This window comes from Lissotriton vulgaris, unplaced genomic scaffold (assembly GCF_964263255.1).
Source record: "Lissotriton vulgaris unplaced genomic scaffold, aLisVul1.2 SCAFFOLD_2170, whole genome shotgun sequence".
Taxonomy (NCBI): domain Eukaryota; kingdom Metazoa; phylum Chordata; class Amphibia; order Caudata; family Salamandridae; genus Lissotriton; species Lissotriton vulgaris.
In genome coordinates this window covers 135,058-144,465 of record NW_028240702.1, presented here as the reverse complement: position 1 = coordinate 144,465, position 9,408 = coordinate 135,058, and the positions used below count along the sequence as shown (strand labels likewise).

General features: G+C 42.2%; 1 protein-coding gene across 5 annotated transcripts in view; it reads right to left on the bottom strand.

Moving 5' to 3' along the window:
* Nucleotides 1–443: 443 nt before the first annotated feature.
* LOC147672898 (CUGBP Elav-like family member 3) overlaps nucleotides 444–9,408 on the bottom strand; it is a 50,147-nt gene continuing 41,182 nt past the window's right edge. For 3 of the 5 annotated variants that reach the window (XM_086947936.1, XM_086947938.1, XM_086947939.1), the window contains exon 11: nucleotides 444–6,246. The gene's annotated coding sequence lies outside the window, so the exon portion shown is untranslated. The remainder of the gene's footprint in view (nucleotides 6,247–9,408) is intronic. The other 2 variants (XM_086947940.1, XM_086947937.1) reach the window with 1 other exon arrangement.

Below are 9,408 nucleotides of genomic sequence, written 5' to 3'. Positions count from 1 at the left end.
AGTTCTAATAGCCTTAGAGCCCTCTGTAGTGGACTCTACCGGTCATTATAGGCCCGCTCCCTTGTTAAAGGCCCTCGTTTTTGGCACGGACGCTGGAGGGAACCTTTAATGGCTGTTAGAATTTGCTACGTCGATCTAGAAGGCTATGGAAATATCCCAATGCTGATGAACTACACTGAGAGACAGTCTCTCTGTTAAGAGTGAAACATAAATGTTCTCACTCCTCACATTTTCGGCAAACTCTGAAAGGACATTCAATTAAAACCAATATACAAAAACAATTCTTACCTTTGCTGCAGTTCTTGATTTGCAATTCAGTGCCCAGTCTCTCAAATGTGTCAACATTCTGCAGAGATGAATCCATCTCAATTCTGATGCCTTAATTTTACCGTAACAGGCTTGCATGTCCTTTGTTAAAGAATTATCAATCACAAACATACTCAGGTTTTACCTCTTTATTTTGACAGAAAAAAATTATTATACAAATCAAAATTTAATAAATAACCAATAAATTAAGCATGTTGTCTGAAATGCAGACTCCCAATATTTCCCCATAAAAGATTCTAAATAATAAAATAATAAGTAAAAACTCCCCAAGAGAGAAAAACTGTCAATTTCTAAAATTTAAATAGATAAAATGGCAACAATTTCCCATATCATAGCTAATCTGAACAAAATTATTTACAATTACATGATAATTAAAGAGATTGTAAACATTTTCTTTTTTTCATATGGTAAAAGTTTGATTTTAAAGCATCCCTTGTGAAAAGAGGTCAGAGGCCATCACAAGACGGAGATCTGTGTGAGCTCACTTCCTGTGTGTCAGGTGGCTTCCTGTCATTGGCACAACAGCCTCTTTTTTTCAAGAGCTTGACTTTACAACTTTTTATTTCTTTCTTGATTAGAAAAAGGAAAAGCTTTTTTTGTCTTTTTTTTTTTTTTATATCTTTCTACAGCAATGTTACTTTTCAGAAATCGAGAGGGGAAACAAACCGTGTAGACTTTATCTTACATTTTTTCAGTTTAAAGTGATTCTTTTTTTCTGCGAAAAAAAGGGGTTCAAGAAAAAAGGCATTGCAGCAGCTGGCAAGAAAAAGCTTCTTTTCCCAGTTTCCACCTGTAATTTTGAAATAAAGAGGCTGTGCATTTACTTAAAAACACACAGGCCACAGTTCGCTTTGAATTGCACGGCAACCCTTAGCGGAATTGCTCCCTTCCCTTCTCAGGTTCAAACAGTAAAAACGGCAGGTACAAACTTTGAAAAAAATGTAAATACCGTACTCTACATAGAAAAAGAGAAAAATAAATATACTACCAAGTGCAAAAAACTACCCTGCTAAGGAGGCGGAATAATACAACTTACTAACTTCAAACTACCAACAGCCACTATTGAGAATTAACAGGCTTGCAGCAAAAAGGCCAGGAGCTATTTTTTGTTTTTATATTTTTTTTTTAGTTCCTTATGGAGGGACACTAGCTCCGTGTAGCCATTTAGTATGCTGGCTTCTCGTCCGAAGGGGTCAAAGGGTGCTCCGTTTAAAGCAGGGATGCTCTGTTTGAGTGTTTCTTTTGTGATGTTGAGAGAATCATGGTCGCAGGGAGGGGAAAGATGAATTTGCAGGCCTGGTTCCAGGACCATTTTGGGAACATTAACTAGCCCTGGCAGACTGCTGCTCGACCGGCCTTGGGGGAGAAGGTGGGAGGAGTGGGGGCTAGTAAAAAGCACAGCTCCAGCTTTTGTTACAGGGGGCCGATATTGTCAAGCCATACCTGGTTCCCTGTACTCAGATGGTCTTGGTACATCCAAAAGGCCATGCAAGGCAATTTATTTTAGGGTGCAGAGTTGGCCTGGCAATGACCAGATATATTGTGGCACTAAATGCTCGTTCCAGGAGTGCGTTTGCCTTCGGGCCAGCGAATCGGAATTACAAATGTATGACTGGGACGAACACTCAACTGGAAATCTGATTTCAGGTCACATTCATTCAGAACTTTTGAGTATCACAGATTGGGTGATAGTAACGCCTGCTTGTAACAGTGCTTAGAAATGGCAGCAGTGTGTTACTAAGCACTTTTTACGAACACGTTACTGTTTTATTACCTACACTCCAAAGTTTGGGGCACACATTAAACTAATTCCAAATAGTCCCAAAGTATACCCCTTATTCCAATTTAAACAAAACGAGTCAAAGAACATGGCTCTACCCTGTCTCTGGTGGACGTTTTCTTTAGTTTGGGCTCCTGGGTGCGGTGGCGTCATTATAACAATGCTATCATTCAAACCATGATAATGCCCCTTCCCAATAACAGCAGGGGGCAATCTGTGGGAATCTGCATGGATTCTAGGGGTAGGAGTGAGGGGTGGGGGCATTGAGTCTTCTCTCAGTCTGTAACCCTATGCACTTCATGACATCATGCATGCGCGAGAAAGCGACCTGCGGTCACACTAGTCCCGCGAGACTTGACATAGACAAGTGCCCCGCCTGACACATGTGACACCAACAGACTCAGGACAGCCACAGGATAGGGCAGGGTGATCTAGGGATAGAGCTGACTTGGTTACTTGAAGTGCACTACCCCTATGCTAAGCTGGAATAGTGCATGCGGTTACAAACTATCGTACTTGTGATGAGTACATGTGAGTGTTTGAAAGTGCTATCCCTGTAGTATCCAACTGCATTCTTCTTTGTGTTGCTATGCTCTTGAGCGGTTCGAGGCGTGATCTCTTGTATTCTGCAGACTAAGCGGGTTGCCTAAAAGACTGACTCCAAACACTGGAGTTGCAGTTCTAACCTAAGGCTAAACCTGCCTGCTGACCCCAACTGTGACCCACATCCTAACCCATAGCTAGGGCCACTGGAATTATGAGGCAGAAGGGGAGAAAATTATGTGGGTCTGTTGACTAAATTTTGTGGCAAAAAATGCAAATTATGTGGCACATTTTATGCCAGTTTTACCTCATTATTAAGGTATTTTCGCAGGTAGTAACACTGGATGTCTTTTGATAGTTAATTTATTGTATGTTTCATGAACTAATCGTAGGTTATGTAATAATTTTTGCGTCCAGGAATGTAGGGAAGAATGTCATTTTATTCAAGTATTTGAGGACAATTAAATTAAATTAAATGTTTTATTGTGGTTATTGAAAAAATCCTGGATTATTGTTTTCTCTTGGTAAGAGTACAATTGATAAGTAATAATTAACTCTCCATAATAAAAATATAGTATCACTATGGGTTTTATTGTATGGAAAAGGTTTAATTTTAAACGTCTCAGTTAAATATCTAAAAATAGCTATCAGGAACTGAAAAGTGAACAGTGAACTTTTGCAAAGGGGCTGCCATTGAACACAACTCATTTGGCAGTGGTTTTACTAACTTTTGAGCCGCTTGGAAATAGAAACAATTTTGGATGTTAAAATTTGCAAATTATGCATATAATGGCGGGTTATGTTGCAAGTGCAGCAAATCCATAATAATGCGGGATACTTTGCAGCATTACATAATTCCAGTGACCCCATTCATAATCCTGACCCTATATACTACCCATAAATCCTAACCCTCAATCCGACCCTACACCCCATCTCTGCATGCTAACCTTGACCCAAACCCCCAAGCCTACATTTAAATCTAAACCAAACCCTAATAACTTTTTAATGCTTTGTTTTCTTTACGTTGCTCCCCGTGATTTCGGGGAAATATATGTTTATTGTTTAAATTGGGAAATTTGAAGGATGCGAGATTAGACGCAGTTTCTGAACATGGTACACCCCGTCCCCTCCTGCCCCGGATGATTCATGGCATCTCCCAAGGGCTAAGAATGGCTTTGCTTCTCTCCGCTCACTCCAGAGGGAAGGTTTGTGTTTTATGGGTGATTTCAAAGTAATCTGAAATAAATATAACTTTATGTATATCAACACACATAAATGCCAAATATAAAAATTTACTTGAATAATAACTTAATGTTAGGATTAAAAAGAGAATTTCAAGCATCACTCCATGCCCACACACTAGAGCGATTAGTTTTGCTTTAATTATTAGGAAACACTGACACCTTGTGGACACAAGCTGTAATTAACACGTACATTTTTTCTAGGGAAGTGTTGAAGTTGGTTGTCTAGTGCTTCTTTGATTGTACTAAGAAGAAAGATGCGAACTAATCTAAAATATTCTGGTGGAGGCAGGAGACTAGGCGGTGTCAGTGCAGGGGTGGCTTCTCAGCTAAAGTGGAGGAGCGTCGCCCCACAAGAAAAATAAAATTATAACGCCATGTTATTATCATTTTATTTTTCCCTAGGGGCTCTGTAGGTGCTGGGCGGGGCTGCCCACAGGGCAGGGGAGGAGTAGTAGGCACTCTCCAAGTGCGCATGACGGTTTAGCTGGCCGTCTTGGCCCGGCTAAACAGTCATGCGCACTTTGCAAGTTCTCCGCCAACAGTAATGCTCAGCTTGGGTGGAAAACATTCACAGGCCCCTAGTACCCATCTGAGCTGTGAACCACAGTGCTCTGACCAATCGTGACATTGCTATCAGCAGCACCGTGATTGGCTAGAGGAGTGTGGAAGCCTGGGTGCTTCCAGTTCCTGTGACGTGGCAAAAAATATGGTGGAGAGGCAGCCGCCGGTAAGATAGGTTTCAAATAAAACATGTTAACCTCCCCCACCCCTTCACTGTTGCCCCGTAGCAGCCGCTACTGTGTCAGTGTCATGTTTAAAGCAGTCTCTAAGAGCACACTGCAGCTGTGTGGGGAATGAATGATGTGTCGGGCGTTATTTCAAGGGACAGTTCTAAAGTGCTGTAAGGGATGAGATTCGTAAATGAAGCGGCTTAAGAGGCAGAACGCCAGTTATTTAGATAAGACCCCTGCAGACGCGCCAGTGCAAGGACATGGATGCAGGATCCAATCCTGTTAGGGCTGAGCCTGCTGTATTTGTCACCCTGGTAGATTGCAAGGGACCCTAGCAGCCTTCACAATCTTGTGATGTCCCCCAGGGCAGTCTCCCCCCGGCATTTGGAAACTATTGTAAGCAGTTGACGATGAATATCATGAACTAAGCAAATGGTCCTTTCCCAGCAGGCTGCAGTCCCGCCTTCTGCTGCTACGCTGAGTAGGGTAGCTAGCGTGCCAAGGGGCCTACTGCAAACAGGGAAGTGGCTTTGCACAGCCTTGTTTGGTAGTAAAACTCAATCACTGACTGGAGTGGACACCCCTCTTATCCCTGGACCCCAGTGCCACGACCCTCCCTGGAGTCCACTGAAGAAATGCCAAACGTGCATCCTTCACCAGAGACCACTGCACTGGCTGGAGCTCCCATCACCTTTCCTTCACCCCCCCCTTCCAACACAAAAGGTTTGGCAAAGACCTCCCCTCTTCCCCAAATTCTTGCACGGAAAATATTAACATTAAACAGAGCAAAATACTAAGAAAGGCTACTTCTATCTACAAGAGCTTTCCATCGACGCATCATCTCGGAGCTCCCCGGCTGCAGGAAGGGGTAGAAGGCTGATAGGATTGCCGGATGCCCCCCTTTCATAGGTGACTTGGTAGCCCCCTGATTTAAGACCTGGCCAGCCCCATACAATACAGTAGTTCATACCCGGTGTCTCTCTTCCGAGACAAGTCTTGGTCCGCAAGAGGATCCTGTACTTATAAGATAGTCTTTTCTCCTCAAGGTCCGGTTTTGTGGTCCATGTTTATAGAGGTGTCGCGAGTTGAGACCTTCCTTAAAGAAACCCCTCTGGAAAAGTCCTCAGCTATAAGGATACAGCAGCATTGCTGTCCACCCTCCAGTTCAAGATCTTCCAACGCATTTCTCCTCCTCCTTCCCCTCTTGACCTGGACTCATACGTTCTTTAAGGTTTTGCAGGAGAAGCATTGCATTTTTGTGTTTTTATGTGTTTTTTTGAGAGATGGGATGGGTAGCGAAGGTCATGGAGGGAGAGTTAAGTGAAAGCCATTGCGCTCCCCTCGCCCCCTCAATGGTTTTGAGGAGAGCAGAAGATCTCAGTTTAATTTTCTGTAGTCGTATCTTCTTCTCTAGGAGACACTGATTGTTTTTGTCGTCTCTTGCTTTTCTTCTTGTCAAAGCTTGGCTTCGCAAAGAACAGTAGCCAAAAAAACAGATAAGCAGGTGCGAAACACGCCTCATCCGATGAACCAGAGAATATGATATGCAGACGGAATATGGTCATGTGGGTAGGGCGAGAGGAAAGTTCCACACAAACTCCTCCTTCGGTCAGCTCCAGACCTGAAATTTAGAAGAGAAGGGTCAGTATTTTTAGGTATCTCGCTTTTATAAAGCTGCTTTTGTGTTTGTGCACCAGACAGCGAATTTGCCACATGCACAACATCTGTATCTACTGATAACACGTGTTCTGGCACCAGCAAGGAAACATGCTTAACAAAGCTTGAGCCATCAAACCTGAAAGAGGAATCAGCCCTTGATCAGTCCTTGGCATGCTCAGGAAATGATGCAATCTTTTCAAACATGCACCCACTGGGTTTTAGGGGTGTGGTTAATTTGACTTTGTGTAATTACGTGAAAGTTTGCAAAAATTGCTCAGCATTAGGTGAAATGCAAAAACCAGCATTTCGCACTCTGTTAGTGTTACACACCCTCCCATCCATTTTGGATGCAAGAATACAATTTGAGCCAAAAAAGCACAAAACCTGTGAACAACAGCCGCTCGCGTTGTTGATGGGCTCCAACCCTATCATTTTGCATCAAGTTTCCGGCCTATGGTGTAAGGATTTATTTTTTTTAATTTTGCATAACAAGCGTAACCTGAAATTACGGACATTGCTCGTGGTTATGTTGGCATAATGAAAATGTTGCCCAGGCCTTGTTCCTAATGGGCCATAAAACTATGTCCTGGCATCTTGTGCCGAGAAAAGATTTCATTTGCTTCCATCCACACATCAGACCCTGTTCAGTTTATTGTTTTACAGCTGTGTAATCCAAGGGAGGAGCCTGCCACATGGACGTGCTGTAGGCGGGGCTTAGGATGAAATGGCAAGGGTCAAAGTGGAAAAGTCAAGCCTGCCAGAAGACAGACTGCATGGACAGTGGGTAGAGGCCGGTTTGAACACCATGAAATGCAGGCAGTCCTGTGTATTTAACCATACTGCTTGAAACCCGAGTGAAACAAACTTTGCAAAACAGAAAGAGGAGCTCTTATTAGCTCCCATTTTAGGTGGAGAGCTTCTTACTTTAATGGGGGCAATCAACTAGCGGGGGACATTTTTTGACCATTCAGAGCTCACTTCCTTCACACCATTTCCACTTCCTTTACTAGTAGTGTGCTTTTTCTGACATGCACTACGCACAAGGATTTCATCCGTTTATCACAATTTCCTAAAAGTCTCTCTTGAAAAAAATACAGGACTTTTACAGACCGTTTACCTACACCCTTCTTCAAGAAATTTGCTGCAAGCGGTATTTTCCAGGTGCCTGTTTAAAATCACTTTTATTAATTCTAATAATGAGACGGAAGGAAAACCAAGTAGGCTTCCTGCCAGTACGCTTCCCTTACGATGACCGGCAGCGTGCTTATTGTGACGCAAAGAATACTTCCTGTGCACGTCAGTGTACTTCCGGTGACTTGCAAAACCCTCCCTATAGCGAGCTCTACCAATGAAAGGAAACCGGTTACTGGTGACAGACACTGTATTCCCTCTAACAAAACGTTTTTCAAAAATGTTTATTCTTGGCATCTATACACTCAATTATTTAACTGCCCCACGCTAAATGACATACAACTAACAATGTCTTACAGTTACAATGTAAAATGTAACACATGAGTAAAAGATTACCGTGGCGCTTTAAGGGCATTCCTACACGAACGGTGGACAAAAAAGATATTCTGTGCTGACTTTTTCCTCACACTTACAAGTGACGTAAAAGACTGCAAGTGGACAATTAATTTGAGAGTGTTTAATGAGGACTACTTAAAAAGAAATGTCCAAAAGTAATGGTCTGCATTGTTTTTACCCCACTAAATTATGTTTGTAAAATGAAAGCGTTGAGAGAGCAAGGAAAAACGACTGTGGAAATTTGGAGCTCAAGAGGGTAACTGGCCCCCAAGACATTTTGACAAATTGCTGCTTTTTACTTTCTGTCAGTAAAATATTTAGCATCATAAACATAATGATTATGTTCAGTTTTCCCCTTTAAAATCAATTTTTATCTAAGCAAATTGACAATATAGATTGGATTTTCAATGAAAAAAATAAAGTTTGAGGCAGCCCCAATCCTCTGTAACACAGCGACTGTCCTTTAAGGGATCCCGCCACAAACCCCTCCGGCCCCCACACACTATGGTTCGAAGACCATTACCCTAATCAAACGGCAGAGAGGGGCCTTAAGTGGTATAGCTGTGGGACTCCTTCGTCAACCGAATTCAAAAGAAAATTCAGGTTTTTAGCAATAGGATGCCATTTTTGAAGGGTCTGTGCGAACCAATATTACAAAACATATTTCTAACAATTTTCTAAAAGTATTCAGAATGCAACAGAGATATGATTACTATATTCAAATGTTCTTTTTTTTAAAGAACTAATACAACAGATTTACTTAGGTATTCGTGCGATGCAATACAATTTTGCCCTGCACTCGGTGGCTAGTAAATTGACGATGCATTTTGCATTGCCCCATTCAAAAATTAAGTAAATCTAACCCAGAGTGTAATCTGGAAAAGCAATGCCTTTCAAACATTAAAATTTTATATAGGAAGAAGATCACTACAAACCACTGCTCTCTATATGTATTGCCTCTGCAATATTTACCATAGGAAGCATTTATAAGGATAGCTTTAGATTGTGTATTTCAGGGAACTAAACTATGATCATGAAAAGCATGCACCTATCGTTGTAGTTTGCTTCAGAAGCCACGCACACGAGCGCTTTCGTACCATGTAGGAAATATTATAATAAAATGCTGTGTTTTTATGGTCTGCCTCTCATGCAAAGACTCAGAGGAGTTGATGGTGGTGTAAGCTGTCTCTTATAGGAGCCATGTATTGCACAATGAGCTCAACTTGTTTAGACCTGTGACTTCATCACACAACTCACTGCAGTAGCCTGGATCCCTAAAACCCCAGGAGAGGGACTGCAAGCAATGAACAGTGGGGTAGAGGGTTTTAGTAAATTCATGAATTTGATCACTGTTATTTATAGATGATGATGGAAAAACAGCCATGAATTTCACAGTACTCGCCTGCTCGTCTGGCATAGCGAGTGTGCAAACTGCTCTTGTTCTAGGACCCATGAAAATATAATCTTGGACACCAATGGGAAATTGCACATGAAGTGGGTTGGGAGAGGTGCGGTAATTGTGAAGGTGTTTGCTCACACAATTTCCACCAGGTACAACCTTGCATGCGTTGTGGGGGCAAACGGCACACAATCCAAG